The sequence below is a fragment of the Mobula birostris genome, chromosome X, assembly GCF_030028105.1.
Source record: "Mobula birostris isolate sMobBir1 chromosome X, sMobBir1.hap1, whole genome shotgun sequence".
NCBI classification, from domain to species: Eukaryota; Metazoa; Chordata; class Chondrichthyes; order Myliobatiformes; family Myliobatidae; genus Mobula; species Mobula birostris.
The window spans coordinates 75,685,289-75,699,123 of record NC_092402.1 but is presented as its reverse complement, the minus strand read 5'-3'; positions in this window follow the sequence as shown (position 1 = coordinate 75,699,123).

Here is a 13,835-nt window from a genome sequence, read left to right as displayed (position 1 = left end):
TTCTGTGTGAATCTACTCTATAAACATGCCCCTAATCATTCTGTATCATACACTTTCCTGCACGCATTGAATGGAAGTGCTTGGTGTTAGTGAGCACAGATTGGCTGGAGTTTCTCACTGAGACAGGGATTAGTATCAGAATTAGTATCATAAAGCACTACAGTACAGAAACCAGCCTTTCTGTAGTAACTTCTACTTTGAAAAAGGCACACTCGACCATTTCATGACCAAGAAACAACTTTATCTCGAACTTCAAAACCGTTATGTGTATACAGAGGCTTTCACAACCCGTACAGCATGGCAGGGACACTATATACAAAACACACCGGAAGTAAAAAGAACGGAAGTAGAACCACCCCCCCCCCCATATTATCCTAATTAGTATTAACTTACTTTTAATAATGCTCACATTACAACACTTCTCCCCCTTTAAAATCCAACATCCCCAAATGTAAAAAAACTAAGAAATAAAAACAGTGCTGTTATTAACTTGTGTACCCCTGAAAAATTATACTAGTATCTCTGCAACAGTTTATCAATACAAAACATCTAGAAAACATGACATATTCAACATTCAATCTAACAACAACAAAAAAGAACTGTCCCGTCAAAGCCACACACATCAAAGTTGCTGGTGAACACAGCAGGTCAGGCAGCATCTCTAGGAAGAGGTACAGTCGACGTTTCAGGCCGAGACCCTGTCTGTCAGGAGGTTTACGAGTGTGCTGTGATCTGCGCACTACCCCCAGTGACCCAGCAGGCACCGCTGGTGAGCGTGTTTTGGGTGGATCTGGTTTTGGGGGCATGAGAGGGGTCTGTGTATCTGCGTGAGAATGTCCGTCCTCTTCGGGGGACCCCGACCTCTCTGCCAGCGTCTCGCCCTCTGGCAAAGTCACTGGTGGACGTGCTTCCATCGTAGGCTGTCTCACAAATGGAAATTCCATGGAACTGTCTGCCTCTGAGCTGGTATCATTACGCAGGTGCACATGGTCCCGGTGTCCGCAGAAAACACGCCCATCAGTCAGCTTAACAACATCAACATCTCTGCTGGAGTGCGGGCAGTCGTAGTCTGTGGCGTGAGGCGGTATTTAAACAGGAAGCGTGAAAGCCGCATGCTAAGGGAGTCCCCTGTCATCTGCTTCAGGCCTTCCTGCACAGTCTGAACAGCCCGCTCAGCCAAACCATTGGAGGCTGGGTGGAAAGGGGCCGTCCAAATGTGACGAATGCATGAACTCACTGAGCAGTTACTGGTGAAAGTCAGGCCATTACCAGAGACCAGAGTGTCAGGCAATCCGTGGACTGCAAACACTTGCCTGGGTTTGTTTATGGTTGAGGGGGCTGTGATGTTGCTCATGATGTGAGCTTCGATCCATTTAGAATGCGCATCTACCATTACAAGAAACATCTGCCCCATAAAAGGGCCAGCAAAGTCCAAATGTAGCCTAGACTGGGGGGGGGGGGGGGGGGGGGGTTGTCTGGCCACTCCCAAGGAGCTGGTGGTGGGATATTCTGATTAGTCTGACATTGTGTGCATGATTTTAGCTTGTTCTCCAGATCCTGATCCATTCTTGGCCACCAAACGTAGGATCTTGCAAGGCTTTTCATTCGAGACACTCCTGGGTGAGCCTCATGAATTTTCTCCACAATCTGTGAATGGCCAGGGGGAGACACGATGACCCTCACCCCCCAGAAAAAGTAGCCATCCTGCAGACTGAGTTCTGTCTTGCATTTGGCATAAGGCCTCAGTTCCTCTCCTTCCACGACTCTGGGCCAACCTTGTAAAAGAGAAGTCTTGACTTGGGACAGGACTGGGTCCCTCTCTGTCCACTGCCTGATCTGGGTCGCCTTTACAGGTGTCTCTGACAGCCTCCCCAATGAAAACACATTCTCTGGAGGCACATATGTAGTAACAGGTGTCTCAGGTAAAGGTAGTCAACCCAGTGCATCAGCATTTGCATTATCCCACCCGCTCTGTACGCTATAGTGTACCGGTAGGCTGACAATGTAAGAGCCCAACGCTGTATCCTGGCTCAGGCTAGCGGTGGGATGCGTTGTATGTCGTCATTATTAATGCCGCATACCAATCAATCACGGAGCGTGTCTTCCAACACCGCTCCAAAATCACAATGCTCCGACAGCTGCCGAAGCTTGGCCACGACATTGGCCACAGACTGATCTGGCTTCCTGAAACGGCTGTGAAACTTACACCGTTGGACTATCACAGCAGGTTTCGGATGGTAGTGGTTCCCCACGAGCTTGACCAGTTCATCATATGGAATGTCCCCTGGTTTCTGTGGTGTGGCTAAATTCCTCACTAGCTTGTAAGTCTTTGTCCCACACACACTCAGGAGAATAGAGCACTTCTTAGCCTCCTCAATAATTCCATTAGCACAGAAAAAGTGTCCCAACCTTTCCTCATACTCTGCCAGTCCTCAGTTCCTTCCACAAATTCACCGATAGTTCCAAACGTAGCCATCTGAAACGTAAAGCTCCTGTTTGAAAAACGTGCCGATACATTCACAAAACCTAGTTTACCTCGTCGCCAAAAATATGTAGTAACTTCTACTTTGAAAAAGGCACACTCGACAACTTCATGCCCAAGAAACAACTTTATCTCAAACTTCAAAACTGTTATGTATATATAGAGGCTTTCACAACCCGTACAGCATAGCAGGCACACTATGTACAAAGCCCACCAGAAGTAAAACATATAACATAGAACATAGAATAGTACAGCACAGTACAGGCCCTTCGGCCCACAATGTTGTGCCAACCCTCAAACCCTGCCTCCCATAACCCCCCCCCCACCTTAAATTCCTCCATATACCTGTCTAATAGTCTCTTGAATTTCACTAGTGTATCTGCCTCCACCACTGACTCAGGCAGTGTATTCCACGCACCGACCTCTCTCTGAGTAAAAAACCTTCCTCCAATATCCCCTTTGAACTTCCCACCCCTTACCTTAAAGCCATGTCCTCTGGTATTGAGCAGTGGTGCCCTGGGGAAGAGGCGCTGGCTATCCACTCTATCTATTCCTCTTAATATCTTGTATACCTCTACCATGTCTCCTCTCATCCTCCTTCTCTCCAAAGAGTAAAGCCCTAGCTCCCTTAATCTCTGATCATAATCCATACTCTCTAAACCAGGCAGCATCCTGGTAAATTCCTCTGTACCCTTTCCAATGCTTCCACATCCTCCCTATAGTGAGGCGACCAGAACTGGACACAGTACTCTAAGTGTGGCCTAACCAGAGTTTTACAGAACTGCATCATTACATCGCGACTCTTAAACGTTATCCCTCGACTTATGAAAGCTAACACCCCATAAGCTTTCTTAACTACCCTATCTACCTGTGAGGCAACTTTCAGGGATCTGTGGACGTGTACCCCGAGATCCCTCTGCTCCTCCACACTACCAAGTATCCTGCCATTTACTTTGTACTCTGCCTTGGAGTTTGTCCTTCCAAAGTGTACCACCTCACACTTCTCCGGGTTGAACTCCATCTGCCACTTCTCAGCCCACTTCTGCATCCTATCAATGTCTCTCTGCAATCTTTGACAATCCTCTACACTATCTACAACACCACCAACCTTTGTGTCATCTGCAAACTTGCCAACCCACTCTTCTACCCCCACATCCAGGTCGTTAATAAAAATCACGAAAAGTAGAGGTCCCAGAACAGATCCTTGTGGGACACCACTAGTCACAATCCTCCAATCTGAATGTACTCCCTCCACCACCACCCTCTGCCTTCCGCAGGCAAGCCAATTCTGAATCCACCTGGCCAAACTTCCCTGGATCCCATGCCTTCTGACTTTCTGAATAAGCCTACCGTGTGGAACCTTGTCAAATGCCTTACTAAAATCCACATAGATCACATCTACTACACTACCCTCATCTATATGCCTGGTCATCTCCTCAAAGAACTCTATCAGGCTTGTTAGGCACGAGCTGCTCTTCACAAAGCCATGCTGACTGTCCCTGATCAGACCATGATTCTCTAAATGCCCATAGATCCTATCTCTAAGAATCTTTTCCAACAGCTTTCCCACCACAGACATAAGGCTCACCAGTCTATAATTACTCGGACTATCCCTACTACCTTTTTTGAACAAGGGGACACATTCGCCTCCCTCCAATCCTCCGGTACCATTCCCGTGGACAACGAGGACATAAAGATCCTAGCCAGAGGCTCAGCAATCTCTTCCCTCACCTCGTGGAGCAGCTTGGGGAATATTCCGTCAAGCCCCGGGGACTTATCCGTCCTAATGTATTTTAACAACTCCAACACCTCCTCTCCCTTAATATCAACATGCTCCAGAACATCAACCTCACTCATATTGTCCTCACCATCATCAAGTTCCCTCTCATTGGTGAATACCGAAGAGAAGTATTCATTGAGGACCTCGCTCACTTCCACAGCCTCCAGGCACATCTTCCCACCTTTATCTCTAATCGGTCCTACCTTCACTCCTGTCATCCTTTTGTTCTTCACATAATTGAAGAATGCCTTGGGGTTTTCCTTTACCCTACTCGCCAAGGCCTTCTTCAAGGCCAACGGAAATAGAATCCGCCCCCCATTATCCTAATTAGTATTAACTTATTTTTAATAATGCTCACATTACAACACTCTCAGCCCATCTACTCTGTGCCAAACTATTATTTTGCATGGATCCATCGACCCACACCCGGACCATAGCCCTCCGGATCCATGTATCTATCCAAATTTCTCTTAAATGTCGAAATCGAACCCACATGCTCCACTTCCACTGGCTGCTCGTTCCACACTTGCACTACTCTCTGAGTGAAGTACGTCCCACTCAGGCTCCCCTTAAACATTTCACCTTTCACCCTAAACCTATGGCCTCCAGTCCTAATGTCACCCAACCTCGGTGGGAAAAGCCAGCTTGCATTTACCCTATCTATACCCCTCATAATTTTGTGTATGCCTATCAAATCTCACCTCATTCTCCCGCACTACATGGGATGAAGTCCTAATCTAGTCAACCTTTCTCGATAACCCAGGTTCTCCAGTCCAGGCAACGTCCTTGTAAATTTTCTCTGTACTCTTTCAATCTTATTTACATCTTTTCTGTAGGTAGGTGACCAGTACTCAACTCAATACTGGAAATTTGGCCTCACCAATGTCAACATTACATCCCAACTTCTGTACTCAATACTCTGATTTATGAAGGCCAATGTGTCAAAAATTCTCCTTACAACTTTATTTCACTTTGATTTTGATCTGCTGGTGATGCCACAGAGTTATGGATCTGTATTCCTAGATCCCTTTGTTCTATCACATTCATCAGTGCCCTATTGCCTGCTGGGTAAGACCTACCGTGGTTGATCCTCCCAAAGTGCAACACCTAACACTTCCCTACATTAAACTCCATCTGCTATTTTTCTGCAATTTTTCTAGCTGGTCCAGATCCCACTGCAAGCTTTGATAGTCATCCTTGCTGTTCACTGCACCCTCAATCTTCGTGTCATTCACAAATTTGCTGATCCAGTTTACCGCACTTTTATTCAAATCATTAATCAAACAACAATAGACCCAACGCCAATCCCTGTGGCACACCAGTCAGCAAAGCAACTATCTGCAACCACTCTCTGGGTTCTCCCCTAAACCAATGCTGAATCCAATTTATGACTTCATCCTGAATGCCAGGCAACTGAACCTTTTGGCCCAATCTCCCATGCAGGACTTTGTCATAGGCCATGCTAAAGTCCATATTGACAACATGCACTGCCTTCTCTTCATAAACTTTCCTGATAACCTTGAAAAATGCCTTAAGATTGGTTAGACAAGACCTGCCATGCACAAAGTCATGTTGACTATCCCTAATCAGTCTCTGTCTATTCAAATATCCAGTCCCTTAAAATACCTTCCAATAATTTACCCACTACAGATGCCTGGCAACACTTACCAATTTTTATCGATGCACCATAAAAAGTATTCTGTCTGGATGTATAACAGCTTGGTATGGCAACTGCTCTGCATGTGACCACAAGAAATTGCAGAGAGCTGTGCACATCACAGGAACTAGCCTTCCCCCTATGGACTCTGTCTATACTTCTTGCTGCCTCAGTAAAGTAGCCGCCATTATCAAAGACCCCACCCACCCTGGAAATTCTTTCTTCTCCCCTCCTGCCTTCAGGCAGAAGATACAAAAGCCTAAAACCACACACCAGCAGGCTGAAGGACAGATTCCATCCCAGTTATCTGGCTCTTGAACGAGCCTCTTGTATGATAAGATGGACTCTTGGCCTCACAATTTATCTGGTTATGATCTTGCACTTTATCATTCACATGCACTGCACTGTTTTGGTAGCTCTTACACATTATTGTTATCGTTTTACCTGATTCTAACTCAATACACTGTGTAATGAATTGATCTGTATAAACAGCATGCAAGACAATAGCCACAGGTCATTTATAAATCTGATTTGAAGCAGTAACTCTGACGTCACCGTGATGTGAATAGATGGTGGGTTGAAGGATATCCCAAATATTGCACCCCACCCACACATTTATTCCACCTACCAACGGATAAGGAGCAACTTACTTACATAAAATGCTGGAAGAACTCAGCAAGTCATTTAGCATCTATTCATTCATTATATGCTGCATCATATGACGTGGGCGACCATGATCTTTCTACGAGAATGATTGGTCTTGGCAAATTTTTCTACAGAAGTGGTTTGCCATTGCCGCATTCTGGCAGTGTCTTCACAAGACAGGTGACCGTAGCCATTAACTGTATGTCTGGTGTCAGTGGTCACATAACCAGGACCACATGCACCATCTGCTCATAGGACCATCCACCATCTGCTCCCATAGCTTCACATGACCTTGATCGGGGAGGAGGTGGGGGCGCTAAGCAAGTGCTACACCTTGCCCAAGGGTGATCTGAAGGCTAGTGGAGGGAAGGAGAGCCTTACACTTCCCTTGGTAAAGACGTAGCTCCACCCGACCACCCTTTAGCACCTGTAGACGGGAATGAGTAGTCAACATTTCAGACTGAGATGATGGGTCTCAGCTTGAAATGTCAACTCTTTATTCCCCTCTATAAATGCTGCCTAATTTGCTCCAGCATTTTATATATGTTGCTCAAGATTTCCAGCATCTGCAGAATCCAGTGTTTAATCCTTCTGCCTGCCCACTGCTCAAAGTTGCCCACTGCTATGTGGTAGAAAACCTACACGTTTATAGAGAGTACAAACAAAAATTAGCAGAAGTCAGGATAAAACCTATGTGTCTGGATCTGTGAGGCACTGGCTTACCAGAGAGACCACACCTACATGTGATTAAACATGATCTTTTATATTCTCCTGACAGGGCTGACCCTTAACCTAATGTCTCAGAACGTAGTAAAGGAAGAAACAGGGTGGAGTAACTTCCAGTATTATAAGAGGAAACACATACTTCCTAATAAGAAAATTTTTGTGGGATTACAAAAATTCATCTTGCTGAGTTGGTGGATCCTGCCTCCTCCTGATCAGAACTGTGTACTGCAGGAGGTTATATTTCAAAATGTTTTATCTATGTTTGAGAAATAGTGTTTTGGAAATCAGTGGGGACTGTTCTATTCACAGGATTCCAGAGCAGCTAACAACAGCCGTGCTTTCTTTCCACACTTGTAACAATGGTTAGCTTGCTGCCTGACTCACTGTTTCCCTCTGGCACATTTTGCCTTGCTCCAGATTCCAAAGTCTGCAGTCTCTTTTGTCTCAGCCTTTGACAAATGAACCTATCAGGAGTCAAGGCATTGGAGTGGAGTTGTATGATTGGGGGTGATTGCAACATTACTGTAACATGGATGCTCCGGGAAGGGTCGGCGATAGTATCTCCAAGGGTAACTTTGTCTTAGTCCACCCCAATATTCATGTAGACAATGACATTGCCCTATTGACCCTCCCAATTTTTATAGGTGCACTATGGAGCACACCTACACAAAAGCAAAGACCCCCACCACCCAGGTCATGCTCTTTTCTCCCTGCTGCCATCAGGTATTGAGGCCTCAGGACTCAAACCACCAGGTTCAGGAACAGTCATTACCCCTCAACCATCAGGCTCTTGAACCAGAGGGGATAACTTCACTTGCCCCATCACTGAAAAGTTCTCACAACCTATGGACTCACTTTCAAGGCCTCTTCATCTCATGTTCTCAATATTTATTGCTTATTTATTATTATTTCTTTATTTTTGTATTTGCACAGTTTGTTGTCTTTTTCACACTGGTTGAGCGCCCAAGTTGGTGCGGTCTTCCACTGATTCTGTAATGGCTATTATTCGATTGTGGATTTATTGAGTATGCCTGCAAGATAATGAATCTCAGGGTTGTATATGGTGACATATGTGTACTTTGATAATAAATTTACTTTGAACTTTGGAAAGCATCATATCTACATGCATCACAGCTTGGTCTGGTAACTGTTCTGCAAGACCAGAAGGCGTTGCAGAGAGTCTGTCAACACTTCCTGCTGCCTCAGGGAATCAAGGATCCCACCCCTCCACCCCAGGCGTACTCTCTTTCCCTCTCTCACAGATAATACAAGAGCTTGAAAGCACCTACCACCACTCTCTAAGACAGCTTCTATTACTCTGTTACAAAACTCCTGAACTGACCTCTCGCACGTTGCAGATGAGAACTACCTCGAAGTATTTATGTTTTTACTGATCAGTATGGATGGCTTGCAAAACCAGGTATTTCACTGTATTTTGAACATAGCAACAACACACCAATACCAATGGTGTAGAATTTAGTGAGTGGTTCACACATAGGGAGGTCAGGATTAACTTCCCAGAGTGCTAAGTAATCATTCAGACCATAAGACATAGGAGTAGAATTAGGCCATTTGACCCATCAAGTCCGCTCTGCCATTCCATCATGGCTGATTTATTATCCCTTTCAACCCCATTCTCCTGCCTTCTCCCCGTAATCTTTGATGCCCTGATTAATCAAGAGCCTACCAACCTCCTCCTTAAGTATACCCAACAACTTGGCCTTCACAGCCACCTGTGGCAATGAATTCCACAGATTCACCACCCTCTGGCTAAAGAAATTCCTCCACATCTCTGTTCTAAAAGCATGCCCCTCTATTCTGAGACTGTGCCTTCTGGTCTTAGACTCCCCCACCACAGGAAACATCCTCTCCACATCCACTCTATCGAGACCTTTCAATATTTGATAGGTTCAATGAGATCCCACCTAGTTCTTCTCAACAGGCCCAGAGCCATGGAACGCTCCTGTATGTTAACCCTTTCATTCCTCGGATCATTCTCTAGACCCAATTCAATGCCAGTATTTACCAATACTTGTTGTCATCTTTGATTCTGGGAAGTTTAACAATCAACGACAACTCTGTGAGTGAATTTTGAGGCTAAGGTATTGGAAAAAAAGTGAGTTACCTGCAGGGGATAGGTACTGGCTAGGTGAGTGGGTGGGGAACCTTCTGCTGGGCTTACTGTCCCCGGTGCCATGGTAACATAGCGGTTAGCACAACACCATTACAGCTGGGGCTGTTGGGGTTTGGAGTTCTATTCTGACATCATCTGTATGGAGTCTGTTCACTCTCCCCATAGATTTTCTTTGGGTGCTCCAGTTTCTTCCCACGGTCCAAAGAAGCACCAGATAGGTTATAAATCGTTCTGTGATTAGACTAAGGTTAATTGAAGTTGCTGTACCTCTATAAATAAATAAATTTATCCATCAACATTACTTCAGGCCCCTCACAAAATCACCTGTAATGGTGAGACCTGTCACCCTGCCTGGTCTACGGGTTTATAGGTGACATGGACAGTATGAGTAATGAGTTTGCAATAAGTGGATATAGACAAAGTCCTTCAAATGTGCCCCCTGGGGAAAGGCTGATGAGTCCCTACCTTCAAATGGTCAGTTCCTTTGAAACTCTGCGATTGGGATGAGCGACCTCTACCAGCCACAACCATCTTCCACTGTGTGACATGTTTCCCTCGAGTCACACTCGTTAATGCCGCAGTGACGTCACTCATGACTCACCTCTGGAGTCCATGTGTTGACCAAAACTGTAATGACACCTGCAGAACTCAGTGAATAGGTTACTGATGAGTAAATACACTGTCAATGGCTCCTTCCTTCACTGAATTAGTGAAGGTCAATAAGCCCCCTGTCTCTGTGGGCATTAGAAGCAATGGCTCTTAATTCAAACTCTTGATAAACACAGGGTAGTTCCACTTCATCTTTTGGGGATTCTAACTTTCCATCTTTATTCTTATTATTTCCGTTTTTCCTTTCTTTTTGTATTTGCATATTGGTTGTTGTCTGTCTTGTCGGGTGTCATCTTTCATTGATTCCATTGTGTTTCTTGGATTTACTGTGAATGCCCACAAGAAGATGTATCTCAGAGTTGTATGTGGTGACAGATACGTACTTTGATAATAAATTTACTTTCAACTTTAAACTTCGGCACTTTCTGTCCACTGGCAAAATAAAAATACAAATGTTATTATTTCTGTACACTGTGTGAATTTAACTGGTTTATAAAGTTTGAAGTAAATTTATTAACAAAGTACATATATGTCACCATACACAGCCCTAAGATTCATCTTCTTGTGGGCAAACTCAATAAATCCAGAATAGAATAATAACCATATAGAATCAATGAAAGACCACGTCAATAGGGCGTTCAACCACAGTGCAAAATACAACACACTGTGCAAATGCATGTAACCCTCCGGCTCTGTCGGCTGTGTAAGCCTCGGGAAGACCATCTCTGGCCCCACCAAATGTATGAGATTGAGGTGCAAAATCTCCTGTTTGTGTGGATGCTGTGTGATGTGTCACCCTGTTACAAATCAGTACCACATAGTAACAGACAGAACACCATATGCAATTAAACGATTTAGCTTTATAATTCTCAATTTGACTAAAGGGTTAGTAAAGTAAAACAAAAAGAAAAGGGCCTATTTTAATGAAACAGTCTAATACGCACAAGTGGAGCTCACGGTTTCCCTTCCGCTGTTCCTCCATCGATCTCCCCGGGCTTCGTCAACTCCCGGCCCCACTCCACGTCCACTCCTTTCTGGTGTCTACGACCTCTCCTTCCTGGCATCTTCTCTCTCCATCTCCTGCCGAACAAAAGACTCAACAAGTAAAAACGCTCTCTTCATTGGACGGTGCACATTCCAAAGCCCCCGTTATCTCTAGCCATAACCCAAACACTGCTGCTGCAGAAAAACCATGACATTAGCAGTGCTTCTACAGAAAGACCATTACATTAGCAGTGAAACCTTTCCCAGGGTGTTACATACAAAAAGAAAAAAAATAATAATTATAAATAAGCAATAACCATTGAGAACATAAGGTGAAGAGTCCTTGAAAGTGAGTCCATAGGATGTGGGAACATTTCAATGATGAGACACGTGAAGTTGAGTGAAGTTATCCCCTCTGGTTCAAGAGCCTGAGAGTTGAGGTGTAATAACTGCTCCTGAACCTTGGTGTAAGTCCTGAGGCTCCTGTAGCACCTTCCTGAAGGCAGCAGTGAGGAGAGAGCATGTCCTGGGGTGTGGGGATCCCTAATAATGGATGCCACTTCCCTGCAACAGTGTTTCGTGTAGAAATGCCTAATGGTTGGGAGGGCTTTACCCATGATGGACTGGGCCACATCCAGAACGTTTTATAGGACCTTCTGTTCAAGGGCGTTTGTATTTCCATACCAGGCTGTGATGCAGCCAGTCAATATACTCTCTACCACACATCCATAGAAGTTTGTCAAAGTTTTAAATGTTGCGTCTAATCTTCGCAAACTCCTAAGGAAATAGAGGTGCTGGCGTGCTTTCTCTGTAATTGAACTTGCATGCTGGGGCCAGGACAGGTCCTGCGAAATAATAACACCTAGAATTTAAAGTTACTAACCCTCTCCACTCTCCTCCAATAAGGGCTGGCTCATGGACATCTGGTTTCCCTCTCCTGAAGTCAATAATCAGCTTATTGATCCTGTTGCCTGAGTGGGAGGTGGTTGTTGTGGCACCACTCATCCAGGTTTCCAATCTCCCTCCTACATGCTGATTCATGACCTCCTTTGATTCAGCCAATGACAGTGATGTCATCAGCAAACTTAAATATGGTATTGGAGCTGTGCTTAGTCTCACAGTCATAAGGATAAAGCGAGTAGAACAGGGGGCTAAGCACACGACCTATTCTCATAAGGCATGCTCCCCAATCCAGGCAGCATCCTTGTAAATCTCCTCTGCACCCTTTCCATAGTTTCCACATCCATTTCAGAGACTTGGATGGATCAGGGGCAGGAATGGTTACTTCAAGTGCCAGGCTTTAGATGTTTCAGAAAGGACAGGGAGGGAGGCAAAAGAGGTGGGGGTGTGGCACTGTTAATCAGAGATAGTGTCATGGCTGCAGAAAAGGAGGAAAACAAGGAGGGATTGTCTACGGAGTCTCTGTGGGTGGAAGTTAGGAAGAGGAAGGGGTCAATAACTCTACTGGGTGATTTTTATAGACCACCCAATAGCAACATGGACATCGAGGAGCAGATAGGGTGACAGATCTTGGAAAGGTGTAATAATAACAGGGTTGTTGTGGTGGGGGATTTTAATTTCGCAAATATCGATTGGCATCTCCCCAGAGCAAGGGGTTTAGATGGGGTGGAGATTGATAAGTGTGTTCAAGAAGGTTTCTTGACACAATATGTAGATAAGCCTACAAGAGGAGAGGCTGTACTTGATCTGGTACTGGGAAATGAACCTGTTCAGGTGTCAGGTCTCTCAGTGGGAGAGCATTTTGGAGATAGTGATCACAATTCTATCTCCTTTACCATAGCATTGGAGAGGGATAGGAACAGACAAGTTAGGAAAGTGTTTAATAGAAGTAAGGAGAAATATGAGGCTATCAGGCAGGAACTTGGAAGCATAAATTGGGAACAGATGTTCTCAAAGAAATGTATGGAAGAAATGTAGCAAATGTTCAGAGAATATTTGCGTGGAGTTCTGCATAGGTACATTCCAATGAGACAGGGAAAGGATGGTAGGGTACAGGAACCGTGGTGTACAAAGGCTGTTGTAAATCTAGTCAAGAAGAAAAGAGAAGTTTACGGAAGGCTCAAAACACTATGTAATGATAGAGATCTAGAAGATTATAAGGCTAGCAGGAAGGAGCTTAAGAACGAAATTAGAAGAGCCAGAAGGGGCCATGAGAAGGCCTTGGCGAACAGGATTAAGGAAAACCCCAAGGCATTCTACAAGTATGTGAAGAGCAAGAGGATAAGACATGAGAGAATAGGACCAATCAAGTGTGATAGTGGGAAAGTGTGTATGGAACTGGAGGAGATAGCGGAGGTACTTAATGAATACTTTGCTTCAGTATTCACTGCAGAAAAGGATCTTGGCGATTGTCGGGGTGACTTACAGAGGACTGGAAAGCTTGAGCATATAGACATTAAGAAAGAGGATGTGCTGGAGATTTTGGAAAGTATCAAGCTGGATAAGTCACAGGGACTGGGCAAGATATACCCTAGGCTATTGTGGGAATTGAGGGAGGAGATTGCTGAGCCTCTGGCAATGATCTTTGCATCATCGATGGGGACGGAAGAGGTTCCGGAGGATTGGAGGGTTGCTGATGTTGTTCCTTTATTCAAGAAAGGGAGTAGAGATAGCCCAGGAAATTATAGACCAGTGAAACTTACTTCAGTGGTTGGTAAGTTGATGGAGAAGATCCTGAGAGGCAGGATTTATGAACATTTGGGGAGGCGTAATATGATTAGGAATAGCCAACATGGTTTTGTCAAAGGCAGGTTGTGCCTTACGAGCCGGATTGAATTTTTTGAGGATGTGACCAAAC